Here is a 15,330-nt window from a genome sequence, read left to right as displayed (position 1 = left end):
AGGCTGGCCGCCGCCGCCCTGGCTGCCGGCTTCGCCAGGCAGACTTACTGCCTGGCGTCCCGTGTCTCCCTTACACTTGGGAGTTTCCCCGTTCTGTGGGCAACAAAGATCAGTCTGGAAATGCAACTCCGACTCACCTCTTTGCGGATTCAACGAGAGCTCCAATCCTGGGTTGTTCTCACAGCGCCATCTTGAGTCCTCCTCCCTTAAAATTTTTTAGTAGCCAAATTAAAGAACCAACTCAAGAGACTGGTGAAATTAATAATGTTACTTTCTTTATTTTTTTCTTTCTTTTTTTTTTTTTTTTTTTGAGACAAAGTTTCTCTCTTGTTACCCAGGCTGGAGTGCAATCAATGGCATGATCTCGGCTCACCGCAACCTCCACCTCCTGGATTCAGGCAATTCTCCTGCCTCAGCCTCCTGAGTAGCTGGTATTACAAGGCACACACCACCATGCCCAGCTAATTTTTTGTATTTTTAGTAGAGACGGGGTTTCACCATGTTGACCAGGATGGCCTCGATCTCTTGACCTAGTGATCTACCCGCCTCGGCCTCCCAAAGTGCTGGGATTACAGGCATGAGCCACCGTGCCTGGCCCAATAATGTTTCTTACTTAACCTAATATCTGCGATGGACTGAATTTGCGTTCTTTTTCTTTGCCAAATTCATATATTGAAACCCTCACACCCAATGCGATAGTTTTAGGATGTGGGTCTTTAGAGAGGTGATTAGGATTAGGTGAGGTCATCAGGGTAGAGTCCTCATGAATGGAATTGGTAACCTTACAAGAGTCACAAGGGAGCTTGATTCCTCTCTCTGCCCTCTCCCATGTGAAGATATGACTTCTGGGCAGTGTGCAGCCCAGAAGAGGGTCCTCACCAGAACCCAACCAGGCTGACATCTTGATCTTGGACTTCTGGCTTCTAAAACTGTGAGAAATAACTGTGTGTTGTTATAAACTACTCAGTCTCTGATATGTTGTTAGCAGCCCAATCTAAGACAATATCCAAGGTATTATTCCAAATGCAATCAATATAAAAATTAATCACTTTCATTTTACATCAAGTCTTTGAAATACAATGTATATTTTTTCTATTGTTTTTCTTTTATGGCTGCCTTCTCACCTGCAGATTGTGGGGGATCCTTATTTTGGGGGCTATTCAGATTGTACCTTAAAGCAGATTTAAAAATTTTTTTAATTGTGGTAAAATATGCGTAACATAAAATTTATCATCCTGACTTGTCAATGTATCACATTTGGTCTTAGCCAAAAGGCTGAGAAGCAATAGACTTTTAAATGTATCAGTGGTATTAAGTTCATTCATAGTTTTGTGTAACCATCATTATTCATCTCCAGAACTCTTCATTTTATAACGTCAAACTCCCTACCCATTAAATAACAGTAACTCCTCACTCTCTTTTCCCTCAGGCAACCACCATTCTGCTTTCAATGTGGTGTGTATTTTATCCTTACATCACATCTTAGTCAAGGCTAGCAATGCTCAAACACTCAATAGCCGCATGTGGCTAGTGTTGGACAGCGTTGGTCTAAAAGATGCACAGGTTTAGGGAAGACATAATTAGTTTGTCCTGTATAGGCTTCTATTATAGTTTTGGTCAACATCACTGGAAGGGCAGAGATCATATCATCCAGGGTTTGGAGCTAACCACACCTCATCTGTTCTCTTGGCTGCGGGTTAAGTAGAGAGCATGCTCATAAGCACATGATTCTGACACCTCTCTCCCCACTAGGGGCATGCGGTCAGGGACCCTTTAGCAAACAACTGCCTGTAACAATGGTGAAGGAAAGGAACTGGGGGCAGAAGTGTATTAAAATTTCAGAATGTTTTGGGGGGGAAAAAGGGAAACTTCTACTTTTATGATCAGAAATCCTCAAGGGAAAGATGGTTCAGAAAGGTTGGGAAGCTCTAAAGTTTAAGAATCAGACAACACAGTCACCAGTGATTCCAGTGAAGAAAAATGAGAAGTAGCTCATGAAATTTATATGATGCCTAATGCTGATTTGACCATTTTGGTTCCAAAATGATAAATATAGAAGGGTACTGCATTAATCTTCTGGGGCTACTACAGCAAAATACCACAGCATGGGTGGTTTAAACAGAAATTTATCTTCTTGCAGTTCTGGAGGATGGAAATCCAATATCCAGGCTAATTTGATTTCTGGTGAGGGCTCTCTTCTTGGCTTGCAGACAGTCAGCCTTCTTCCTGTTTCCACATTTGACCTCTTTTTGCATGCCTTGTAGGAGAGAATGTGAGCAAGTTCTCTGCTTTATCTTCTTTTAAAATTTATTTTTATATTTTGTGATGATGGGGTCTCAGTATGTTGCCCAGGCTGATCTTAAACTCCAAGACGTAAGTGATCCGCTGGCCTTAGCTTCCCAAAGTATTGGGGTTACAGGTGTGAACTGCTGTGCTCAGCCTGCTCTCTTTTTATAGGGGCACTACTATCATACCAGCAACCAACCCATATGACCTCATCTGACCTCCTGGTCCTCATCTCCAAATGCCTTCACACTGTGGGGTTTAGGCTTTAACAGAAGAATTTTGTGGGGCCAAGATTTAGTCCCATTGCACTACAGATGAATAGTGTGAACTTATATGAGTGTTAGGAAGCAAATTATGATCCTCAAGGAACTGAGGCTTGGAAAAATTAAAAAGGAAAACACAAAAGGCTTCTTCCATTACATTCAGTACAAGGAGAGGAAAAAGACAGGTTACATTAAAAAAAATTAATGACCTTGAAAGCCTTGGCAAGCTCTGGAAGCCTGGCAACTTGGGCTGAAAATCCAGGTCTAATACATTTGCTATAACATAATACCACCTCCTCATAATGTTCCATGTTTCAGAGATAGAAGGCCAAGTCATCCTGTGTTTCTGAATTAGTTGCTATGTAAAATTTATTCACTAACATGAATGTGTTAACTGAGCAGGTAAAGTAGCATATTTATTTTTATAAACCCCTGTCCTTGGGGCCCTTGGCTTGGCTCACTGTTTAGCATTGTATCTACCTGGCTCATGCCAGGAACATGGCAGTGGTTCTTGACCTTCCTTTTCTTCTTTCCTTCTAAGTTGAATCCATCTCTTAAGCATCTCAAATCTGTCCATTTTTTTTTCACCATCTCTTCTGTCGAGGTCAGATGCTCGTTAAGTCTGTTGATTCTACTACTTTAAAAAAATTTTTTTTTTTGATAGAGTCTCACTTTGTCTCCAGGCTGGAGTGCAGTGGTGCAATCTCAGCACACTGCAACATTTGACTCCCTGGTTCAATCTGTTCTTCTGTCTCAGCCTCCTGAGTAGCTGGGATTACAGCCATCTGCCACCATGCCCAGCTAATTTTTGTATTTTTAGTAGAGACCATGTTGGACAGGCTGATCTTGAACTCCTGACTTCCGGTGATCCACCCACCTCTGCCTCCCAAAGTGCTGGGATTACATGTGAGCCACCATGCCTGGCCAATACTAATACTTTTATAGCTTAAATTTCTATTTTCAAGTCTAATTGAAAGGAAATACACAATTTAAGAATTTTAACCTTGACTATCTGCAGTACTTCCTGCAAATGCTTTCTAAAAACTTTCTAATATGTGTTCTGTAAAACTCTATTTCTTTCATATCCATTATTGACTTCTGCAGATCCACATCTTCATTTGAATATTGAGGAATCAAACCAAGAGTTTATGGTGAAAAGTGAAGAACTCTACGACTCCCTCATGAATTGCCACTGGCAGCCGCTGGATACAGTTTACTCAGAAATTCCAGATGACACCCCAAAGTGAAGCAAGATGTTCATTAAGCTCCCCAGTTATCATATTAATTGTGTCTTCTTTTGTTTAGGGAAAAAAGTAGTTCTCCCAGGAAGGTACTGGATTCTGTATATGAAAACTAGCACCCAGGGCTTACATGTGATTGACATAAGAGAACATTAATGTAAATAAACTTCACCAGCACATCTGTTCCTGGAAGTGTGTTATATTAGGTAAGTGTCAGAAGAGCTCATGTGGTAATCATGGTAGAACAAGCTGTGCTACAAAACCCTTGGAAAATAGGTTTAATATGAGGTGGGTTTGAGCTGAACTGATTGTGGCATTGCCTACTGTGATATGATTTGCTGCTTTCTGTAACTTCAAACTCTCTTAGAAATTATATCCATAGGCAATGTAAGGTTCCTTGCTTCTGTCTTGTCTAGAAAATGTTAGTTAGAACTGGATGCTTGATCTCCATTTCCTGGCCCCATGAGAGAGAGCTAGAGGTGGTGGTAGAGACTCAGTTGAACAGAAAGATTCCTAAGCATCAGGCTGGGCGTGGTGGCTCACACCTGTAATTCCAGCACTTTGGGAGGCTGAGGCGGGAGGATCAGCTGAGGTTGGGAGATCGATATCAGCCTGACCAACATGGAGAAACCCTGTCTTTACTAAAAATACAAAAATTAGCTGGGTATGGTGGCACATGCCTATAATCCCAACTACTCAGGAGGCTGGGGCAGGAGAATCGCTTGAACCCAGGAGGCAGAGGTTGAAGTGAGCTGAGATTGTACCATTGCACACCAGCTTGGGCAACAAAGTGAAATTCTGTCTCAAAAACAACAAAAACAAAACAACAAAAAAGCGTGGAAAAGGTTTGCTCGATCCAAACAACCTGTCAAGTTTCTAAGATAGAGGAATTAGGCCCTCATAAAAGCCAGCCAATGTGTATATTGACTGTGTTCCTTATAAGATTTTTTTTTTTTGTCCTGAAATAATCATTGTGTTTTGATTCTTAAGTGACCCTAGGGACTGATCTGAGTTGACCACTAGAAGGCTGATTGCTTAGAAGGAAGTTGATCAGACTGTGGGCAAAGGCAATCTGACATCTCTTCTGCTCTGAAGGTGCTTGACAGATGCTAATCCTTGCGCTAACCAGGTTCAAAGACCTGAAACCTGGGTTGAGAGCCAGGTGGGCTGAAGCCACTGTAAAGGAGCTTCTTCTGCCCCATGGTTTCTCAACCTTGGCACTATTGCCATTTGGGGCTGGACGCATCTTTGCTCTGGGAGACTGTCTTGCACGTTGTCCTGACCTCTACTGCTAGATGCCAGAGGCACCCTGCACTTTATTGTGACAACCAAAATTTCTCTAGACATTGCCAAATGTTCCCTAGGGACAAAAATGCCCCCCCCCCACACACACACACAATTGAAAACCACTGGAATAGGGCAATGTTTTCAAACTAGGGTGTATCAGAATCTCCTAGAAGGCTTGTTGAAACACAGATTCTTGGGCACCATCCTGAGTTTGATTCAATAAGTTTTGGGTGGAACCTGATGATTTTCAATTCTCTAAAAAGTTTCTGGATGACAACACTCTGAAAACCACTGGCACAGGGATATTCTCAACTAGTTCAGCTTAGTTCTACCTAGAACAGAGGGTGAAGTTCTGCTTTCACTCTTCCTTCCTTAATACAAGCTGTGCAAGTCCCTACTTTCCTACAAGGCCTGGCTTGATAAGCCTTCCTCCTCTAGCCATATGTTATGGGGACCAGCACTATATTCAGCTCCAGGGAATGGCTCTCATAGCACCTGAGTCATGTGTAGTAATCCCATTCTTTTTGCCAGTGGTCAGTGAAGACTATCTGATAAAATTCTGGCTAACAAGATGTGAGGTGATGTTTTATCTCATTTTTCAAAGGAGGAACAAAAAAAGAGACAGCTGCAGTCTCGTACTGAGCATTAGTTTTAGATATGATGCCTGATACTGTGGCAGACATATTGTGACTATCAGGAAAACAATCTTAGGGTAGTGCTGATGCACCTGGGATGGCAGTGAAGGAAGATGGAAAGACCCTGGATCCATGATAATGGCTTCGAAGCTGTTGAATTAGCCAACCCTGGATTCTCTCTTATCTGGACTTAGGTGTAATCCACTCTGAATTTTTGTTATTTCTAGCAAAGTATCCTGACTATAGCATGGATAGATACAGATAGCATGTGCGTAGAGCTGTGCTGTCTGATATCGCAGCCACTAGCCCCATATGGCTATTGAATTTCTATTTAAGCAAAATTAAAGCTTTGCTTTTCCTTTTGCACTAGGTACATTGCAAGCGTTCAGTAGCCACACGTTGCTAGGGGCTACCGTATTGCGTAGCACTGGTCTTTATAGGTTAGGTGGATTCTCAATTTTTCTTCACACTCTTTTTCTAATTGTTCCCCTCTATAAGATTTTAATTCCATATTTATTATATATGCTCTATGCCTGTTCCTTACACATTGGAAAAAGTAAGACTTATCCCCTCTCTATTCCTCCAGAACCAATTTTCACCTCCTTAAAGGTTGATACTGTTCCCTGTTGCAAATACATGGCTAGTGTGGTAGTCATAAGTAAGTTTAGGCAGGGATTTTAGGTCACTGTAAAGAATTTGGATTTTATTAAAATTAGGAGACAATCAAAGAATTTTAAGGATAGGATTGGCATGGTCAGTTTTTCCTTTAGAAAGTCACTTCAAAGGCAGAGGGGGCCAAGATAGCTGATTAGAAGCAGCTGCAGTGCTCATGGAGCGGAATGAAAGTGGCAAGTGAATTTAGCACCTTCAACTTAAATATCCAGGTTCTTGCATTGGGACTGATTAGGAAAACAACTTGACCCACAGAGAACAAAGAAAAGGGTGGGGAGATGACCCAATTGGGAACAGCCTGGAGCCAAAGGAACCCCTGCTCCCAGCCAAGGGAAGTGGTGAGTGTGAGTGGTGCAACCCCACTCATGAAACCACACTTCCCCCATGGATCTTTGCAACCTGCAGATCAGGAGATTCCCTTGTGAGCTCATACCACCAGGAGCCTTTTAAACATATGAATGTATGCTGATGCTTTCATTTTGTCCTGAACTCCCTCATCACACCCTAAATCCAAATCTTAATAAGCTTCATCAAGTTCTGCATGCCATGTTATATGCTGCCCCACCAAACTGAGTTTAACAGTGGTGCCCACAACCTTAGAATCATTATCTAACTGCTAACTTCTATTCATTCTCATCAAGCCTTATTGTGTGATGCTCTGCCCCTTACTGTATGTCATTCAATCTAAAATTCTACTAAATGTAAAGTTCCATAATTTCTTGTACCACTAAGAAATATAAAACCTTGCCAATTAAACTATGACAATACTTTTTTTAACCACTTATAATTTTTACTTTAAAAATTTTAAAGGGGCCCTTTTAGACCAGGGATTTGCAAACTATAGCTCATGGTCCAAATCCAACCACCTTGGATTTAAATAATGCTTAATGAGAGGTAGCCAAGCTCACTGGTTTCCCTTTTGGCTGCTTTTGCACTACAATGGGAGAGGCAAATCACTGGAACAAAGATAGGATGGCCTTCAGAGGCAGAACTATTTATCTGGCCAACCCTGCTCTTGCTTCATTTAGACACTTTTTTAAAAAATCACACTGACCAGGCGCAATGGCTCACACCTGTAATCCCAGCACTTTGGGTGGCCAAGGCAGGCAGACTGCCTGAGCTCAGGAGTTCAAAACCAGCCTGGGCAACAAGGCAAAACCCTGTCTTTGCTAAAAATACAAAAAATTAGCTGGGTGTGGTGTCAGTGCCTGTAGTCCCAGCTACTCGGGAGGAGAGGCAGGACAATCACTTGAACCCAGGAGGCGGAGGTTGCAGTGAGCCGAGATTGCACCACCGCACTCCAGCCTGGATGACAGAGCAAGACTCTGTCTCAAAAATAATAAATAACAATGAAAAATAATACTTATTTTCACACAAGATTGTTATAAATGAAATAAACTGGTCATTTCTTTACAATGAATATGCAAGAAAACATGGATTTGTGGTCATTTCTCTAAAAACAAATATGGGCTCCACTAAAGTCTAATTTTGGCCCTGCTGATTTGTTTTCTGTACCCTTTTCACTGCCAAATCATCATGTCATCTTTTTGAAAATATTTTAAATAGGATCAGCAATAAAGACTGGCCTTCTCATTTGGGATCACTGCTAGGGCTGAAGTTGTCTGACAGTTCTGTAGGTTAGAAAAAAATTTTTTTCCTATACCCTTCGTAGTTTTTAGGTGCCCTCCCCCACCATAATGGAAAACAGATTAACGAGAGAAAAGCTGACAATTGTTAACATGTGTACATACCCAGACCCAGAAGATACCCAGGGAAAAATGAGTGACTCTCATAGAGGTGGCTTAAAATTCAGGCTTTAACACCTGTGACCTTCATCTCAAAGGAAATTGAGGGAGGCAAGTTATGGAGAGGTGACCAGGAAAAGCACAGTAAACACAAGTAAGGTTTATTATGCAAATTTAAAAATCAGTCCCTTCTCTATTGATGAGCATCTTTATTGATTTAATGGACAGTTCAGTGGCATTAAGTATATTCATGTTGTTGGCTACCATCACCACCATCCATCTCCAGAACTTTTTATCTTTTCAAACTGAAACTTTGTAACAATTGAACAATAACTCCCCATTCCCCTTCTCCTCCCATCCCCTGGCAGCCACCATTCTGTCTCTATAGATTTATTCTGGACATTTCATATAAATGGAACCAGATAATATGTGATCTTTAATGTCTGGCTTATTGCACGTAACAATGTTTTCAAGGTTCATCCATGTCGTGGCATATGTCAGAATTCTTTTTCAGGATGAATCATATTCTATCGAATGTACGTGCACCACATTCTGTTTATCCATTTGTCTGTCCATTTGGGTTGCTTCCACCTTTTGGCTATTGTGAGTAATGCTGCTATAAATATGTTAGGTTTTTAAGGCAAAGTAATGGCTGAGGGTTACATTCTGCTAGCAGATCATCTTTTACAAACAGGCTCGAGCCCTAGGAAGACAGTGTTCCCCTGCCTTCTTGGAGGCCAATTTTCACAGAGCTCTCAAAATTCAAAGAGCGTGGTTAAACCTTTTCCCCAGAATACTAAGGCTCGTGGCTCTATACTTACATAAGTGTTAATCATTTAGTGGTTCTTGGCACAGCAAGAAGGAACTATTCTGCTTTAAGGTGACTTTCTGTCCTTACTTACATATCAAACAGCTGACAGCCTAGCTAGGCAACATGGCGAGACCCCATCTCTACAAAAAAGTACAAAAAAATTAGCAGGGCATGATGGCATGCACCTGTAGTCCCAGCTACTTGGGGACTGAGGTGGGAGGATGGCTTGAGCCCAGGAGGTCGAGGCTGCAGTGAGCTGAAGTCATGCCACTGCACTCTAGCCTGGGTGACAAAGTGAGCCCCTGTCTTAAAAACAAAAAAGCTGGATCCCTCTTTCAATAAGGAAGACAGGGAAAACCACTAATTTTTGAAGGGACACTCCTTAATTAGGGCATTTTACAAAACACATAACATTATTTAAGACTGATTAGAATGGGTTAGAGTAGGAGTTACATGAGGAGTTAAGAAAAGCCACTCATGGCCAAGCTGCCAACTGCAGTCAGTTGAACTTTCACGCCTTCCGTGTTCACAGTGACCTGGGATGTTCTTCCCGCAGGCTCACAGGTGGTCCCCAGGTCTGCCACGTGTCCTAGGCAAGACGCATGAGGAAAGTAGGACACATATTCCAAAATAAGAGTTATTAGTTTTTTTTTTTATTGTTGATACTTTATTTTCTTTGAAGTAGCTTTTACTCTTGGAGCAAATACCAGTCTGGTTCCCCAGGGACTTCACTCTGCTTCAGAGTTTTCTCTCGAATCCTCAGTTCTAGGCATTCCACAGTAAGTGAGTAGGTCTCCAACTCCAACTTGTTAGCGAACATGCTAGAGGATTCATAGAGCCACTTTAAATCCCCAGGGCCATAGACGCACATATCTCGCCTATAGTGGCCTGTAAGTAAACAAGAAGACATCAAGGGAAACAAAGTAAAACAATCGCCAAAACTAAGACATCTTGCATCCTGAAGAGAGAAAGCATTCTGGATTTGTTCACCTCTGAGATGAGTGTTTACTGTGTAAGATACGCTGCTTCATTTGCAAATGATTCTGTCAACTGCATTTATTTGCAAAAGCAGCAAGGATGAGTCTGAAATAGAATTTTGTGGGCGAATGCAAGTTTCAAGCTGAAAAGTTGTAGGAATATGTAGCACTAATTCATTCAATAAATAAGACAATGGCTATTCCTACTACCAGGTGACACTTCCTGGTGTCATCTTGATTTGCAAGATGAATCAGGCATCTGATCACATCTGGAGAGGCATATGTAAGGAAGAGAGAATTTCCCTAAATAATAAAGTACAGAATAAAACATGTTATATGCCCCAGAAACCCATGGAGGACTGCGGAACTTAGGTCAAGAAGTAGAAATAAAGGCCTACATGAGGTAGTACGTTCTCTTTTTTGAGACAGTCTTGCCCTGTCACCTAGGCTGGAGTGCAGTGGTGTGATCTCTGCTCACCACAACCTCTGCCTCCTAGGTTCAAGCAATTATCCTGTCTCAGCCACCAGAGTAGCTGGAGTTACAGGTGCATACTACCATGCCTGGCTAGTTTTTGTGTTTTTAGTAGAGATGGGGTTTTACCACCTTGGCCGGGCTGGTCTTGAACCCCTGACCTCATGATCCACCTGCCTCAGCCTCCCAAGTGCTGGGATTACAGGCGTGAGCCATCGTACCTGGCCAAGGCAGTAAGTAGTTTTTTAAAAATTGTCTCAAATTGTACTTTAGTTTCCGAAGCATCTTTGTGTAACCAGTAAGTGAGAATTTGGATGACTAAGTACACAGTCTTATACAGAAGACAGTACTATCGTGCTGTGTGTGGTTGCAAGTTTAGGATGTGAAGTATCTCCTTTTTCTTAATAACTCTAGTCAGTACATCCTTCCCAAAAACTCCTTCTCACTCCCTATCGCCCCTTCTCACTGACTGTCTCCTCTGTCCAACTCCAAGCTGGAACTAGAAGCCACACACTTCTCCCTCCCTCTCACAATGCCTCACCTTCACAGAAACCTGGGCTGCTTCAGAAACCCTGCTGGGAAGGCTGATCTCAAAATGCCCCACCCTCTTCTTTTTCTTGTTTTATCTTATTGCTCCATTAGCTGCTATCCTACCCCTGGGGGGAAGCTGATACCCAAAGGGTTCACAGGGTGTAACCACACAATGGTGATGGGGGATGGTTCAGGGTTGGCAGGCACAGGATAGAAGAGGGACACTATGTTCTTGGGTTTCGAAAGGACCCTGTACCTGGATGGTAGGGTAAAGTTTTAAGCCTTGCATGGTGTGGTTAGAGGCATGGCTTTAGAAGATCACTGACTTTGTCAGCAGTGTAAAGGAAGGATTTAAAGGATGAAGATGACTTCTACTGACAGGCAAATGGTGAATTCATGTGCACAACAGGAAAGGGCAAGGGACATCAATTGTAGGAAGGGGCTGGGTAAGCTGAACTGGAGAAAGGGAGAAAGGTAGCAAGGCATAGGAGGTTTTTTTTTTTTTTGAGATGGAGTCTCGCTTTTGTTGCCCAGGCTGGAGTGTAATGGCATGATCTCAGCTCACTGCAAGCTCTGCCTTCCGGATTCAAGTGATTCTCCTTCCTCAGCCTCCCAAGTAGCTGGGATTACAGGCATGCACCACATGCCTGGCTAATTTTGTATTTTTAGTAGAGATGGGGTTTCTCCATGTTGGTCAGGCTGGTTTCAAACTCCCAACTTCAAGTGATCCACGCCTGGTGGCATTACTTCATTTTTAAGACTTTGCTTAGAGTTCTTTGCCGACTCTTTGACAATGTTGATGTCGTGGAAGACAAAGAAAAACAAAGCAATCATTTTAGGTTAAACAAAACTTGGGAGACAGAATAACTGAATATGACCCATGATCTGGGACTTGGTTTTCATTTCTGTAAAGCACAGCGTTGGGAGAAATGTGAATTTGAATAAGATCTACAGGTTAGACATCTCACTGTCAGTTTCCTGGTTTTTATAATTCTTTTTTTTTTTTTTGAGATGGAGTTTCTCTCTTGTTACCCAGGCTGGAGTGCAATGGCATGATTTCGGCTCACCGCAACCTCTGCCTCCTACGTTCAGGCAATTCTCCTGCCTCGGCCTCCTGAGTAGCTGGGATTACAGGCACACACCACCATGCCCAGCTAATTTTTCTGTATTTTTAGTAGAGACAGTTTCACCATGTTGACCAGGATGGTCTTGATCTCTTGACCTCGTGATCCACCTGCCTTGGCCTCCCAAAGTGCTGGGATTACAGGCGTGAGCCACCACGCCCAACTGATTTTTATAATTCTATGGAGACTGTGTGAGAGAAGACCTTCTTCTAAGAATGCACACTAAAGTATTTAGGGGTGAGGGACATTATGACTGCAACTTATATCAAAGAATATACTGTATATACGTAAGATAGAAATAGATATAAAGATAGAATGATAAAGCAAATGTATTAAAATGTTAACAGTTGGAGAATCTGTATGAACACTATATGAGAATTTCTGTGCAATTCTTACGATTTTTCTTTCAGTCTGAAATTATATCAAAATAAAAATAGGCAAGAGGAGTGCATTGTCCAGTCCTGTGGCTCTTGTGCTAAACTTTCTGCAACCCTATTAAGTTCCTGGAGCCCATGTCTGGACACTGAATTAAAACGATGAGTGGGGTCAGGCACGACGGCTGATGCCTGTTATCCCAGCACTTTGGGAGGCTGACGAGGGCCTCCTAAAAACACAAAAAATTAGCCAGGTATGCCCAGCATGGTCGCTCACACCTGTAATCTTAGCACTCTGGGAAGCAGAGATGGGTGGATCACCTGAGGTCAGGAGTTTCCAGCCTGGCCAATATGGTGAAACCCCATCTCTACTAAAAATATAAACATTAGCCATGCATGGTGGCAGGCGCCTGTAATCCCAGCTACTCAGAGGCTGAGGCAGGAGAATCGCTTGAACCTGGGGCTGGTGGGGAGTTGGTGGAGGTTGCAGTGAGCCAAGATCGCGCCATTGCACTCCAGCCTGGGTAACGAGAGCGAAACTCCGTCTCAAAAATAAATACATACATACATACATACATACATACATAAAAAATAAAAATATAAAACAAAACCAAAAAAATTAGCCAGGAGTGTTGGTGCGTGACTGTAATCCTAGCTACTCAGGAGGCTGTGGCAGGAGAATCACTTGAACCCAGCAGGCGGAGTTTGTAGTGAGCCAAGATGGTGCCCCTACTCCAGCCTGGGAGACAGAGTAAGATTCTGTCTCAAATAAATACATAAATAAAGTGATGAGTGAAGGAGTTCTGAGAACTTGTGATTTCTACATGTTGGAATTCTGCTTATGAGGGTAGTGTGGAATTATGTACGTTACAAGATATTTGCAGAAAAGCCTTTTTTCTTCTCATGCATAGTATGACCTGAAACTAAAAGGAACTGTATATATATATTCATCCAAGCTTCTACCAGATTCATTATATGCTATCCTGGGACAGATGAATCCAAGCTCTTGTCTACTTCTGGATATGGGAACATAACCCCCTCTCACAGCCTGTTCTATTACTGATTATTTCTGACCACTAGAACATTCCTTGACCTACTAAGTGAAAACTTTCTTTCCTGAAGCCTCTACCTGCTGATCCTGGTCCTGTTTTCTGGGTAATGGAGCCTCCACCTGCCAATCCTGGTCCTATTGCCTCTTCAGGGCTGATATGGGACCCCTAATGAATTTGGTCATTTCAAAAAACTGTACATATTTATGGGGTACAGTGTGATATTCTGAAATATGTATATCCTGTGGAATAATTAAATCAAGCTAATTACCATATGCATTGCCTCATATTTTGTGTGTGGGTGTGTGTGTGTGGTGAGAACATAAACACTGCGCTTAGCGGTTTTCACATATACAATAAGTTTTTATTTATTTATTTTGAGACAGAGTCTCTGTCACTCAGGCTGGAGTACAGTGATGCAATCTCGGCTTACTGCAAACTCCGCTTCCTGGATTTAAATGATTCTCCTGCCTCAGCCTCCCGAGTAGCTGGGGTTACAGATGTGTGCCACCACACCCAGCAAATTTTTGTATTTTAGTAGAGACGGAATTTCACCATGTTGACCAGGCTGGTCTTGAATTCTTGACCTCAGGTGATCTGCCCACCTTGGCTTCTCAAAGTACGGGGATTACAGGCATGAGCCACCGCACCCCACCACAGTATGTTTGTATTAACCATAGTCACTATGTTGTACGATAGGTCTCATGAACTTGCTCCTCCCATCTAGCTGAAATTTTGTATCTTTTGGCCAACATAAAAAGATATTATTTTCATCTTTGTGTTATAAATGAGGAAATTGCAACTCAGACAGGGGTTTGAATCTCTGCTGTGATAATTCAGGTTTACTAATCTCTCTGTCCTTCAGTTTCGTCTTCAGCAACATGGGATAATGATGATTCCTACCTCACAGACAGCTGGGAAGTATTAAGTGAGAAAGTAGATTCACAACATGCAATACAGTGCCTAGCATATGGCAAATGCTTGATAAATGTTAGCTGCTATTACTATTGCCCAGGCTGGAGTGCACTGACTCCATCTCGGCTCACCAAAACCTCCACCTCCTGGCTTCAAGCAGTTCTCCTGCCTCAGCGCTCCTGAGTAACTGGGATCACCGGCACCCACCATCATGCAGAGCTAATTTTTATATTTTTAGTAGACGGAGTTTCACCATGTTGGCCAGGCTGTTCTCAAACTCCTGACCTCAAGTGATCCACCCGCCTCAACCTCCCAAAGTGCTAGGATTACAGGCGTAAGCCACTGTGCCTATTCTGCTATTACTATTCTTGATTCAAAGTTCCCACTCTCAACTACAACATCCAACATTCCAGAGTTCGCACTCTCAACCTGCTAAGTGGGCAAAGGAGAAAAATTGATGCTGAATGATGCTATGGGGAAGCTCTAGATAAACGGAATTACAGAGGAGTGCCATCTGAAGGGGCCTTAATAGACTAGCACCTCACCAAGCAGAGAAGGGCAGGGGTATGTCCTGGAAGCACAGAGGGACAAGGTCTGTTTCTGTCCCTTGCCCTCCCTCTCCCCGGTACAGCATCCTGCTCCTATCCTGCAGGTCTTCACCTTTGCCCCTCACTGTGGCCTGCCAGTGCTCCCACCTGCAGTGCCCATGGTCCCCTGCCTCAGCTGCCTCCCTAATCAGGGGCCCACAGCCTCTCCAGCAGGGAGCAGGAGCCCCTGGCACTTAGGGCCTGGCAGGACCCCTGATAAACAACTGGAGCTCTTGTTTGCAGAATCTGTCATTTCTAAAGGAAAAGCAGAAACAAACTACAGAACGAGGGGAGCTGGCTAAGGAGTCACATGGCTGCTGGCAGTTCTCCACTCAGACCTCTGGCCTCTGCTTGTGGGACT

The 15,330-nt window shown here is 42.9% G+C and overlaps 1 protein-coding gene across 1 annotated transcript in view; it reads left to right on the top strand.

Annotated features, from left to right (window-relative positions):
* LOC108590053 (uncharacterized) overlaps positions 1–13,742 on the top strand; it is a 67,242-nt gene extending 53,500 nt beyond the window's left edge. The window contains exon 6 of the mRNA XM_078370878.1: positions 3,654–13,742. The gene's annotated coding sequence lies outside the window, so the exon portion shown is untranslated. The remainder of the gene's footprint in view (positions 1–3,653) is intronic.
* Positions 13,743–15,330: the final 1,588 nt, after the last annotated feature.

This window comes from Callithrix jacchus, chromosome 4 (genome assembly GCF_049354715.1).
Source record: "Callithrix jacchus isolate 240 chromosome 4, calJac240_pri, whole genome shotgun sequence".
Taxonomy (NCBI): domain Eukaryota; kingdom Metazoa; phylum Chordata; class Mammalia; order Primates; family Cebidae; genus Callithrix; species Callithrix jacchus.
This window is presented reverse-complemented; position numbering and strand designations above follow the sequence as displayed.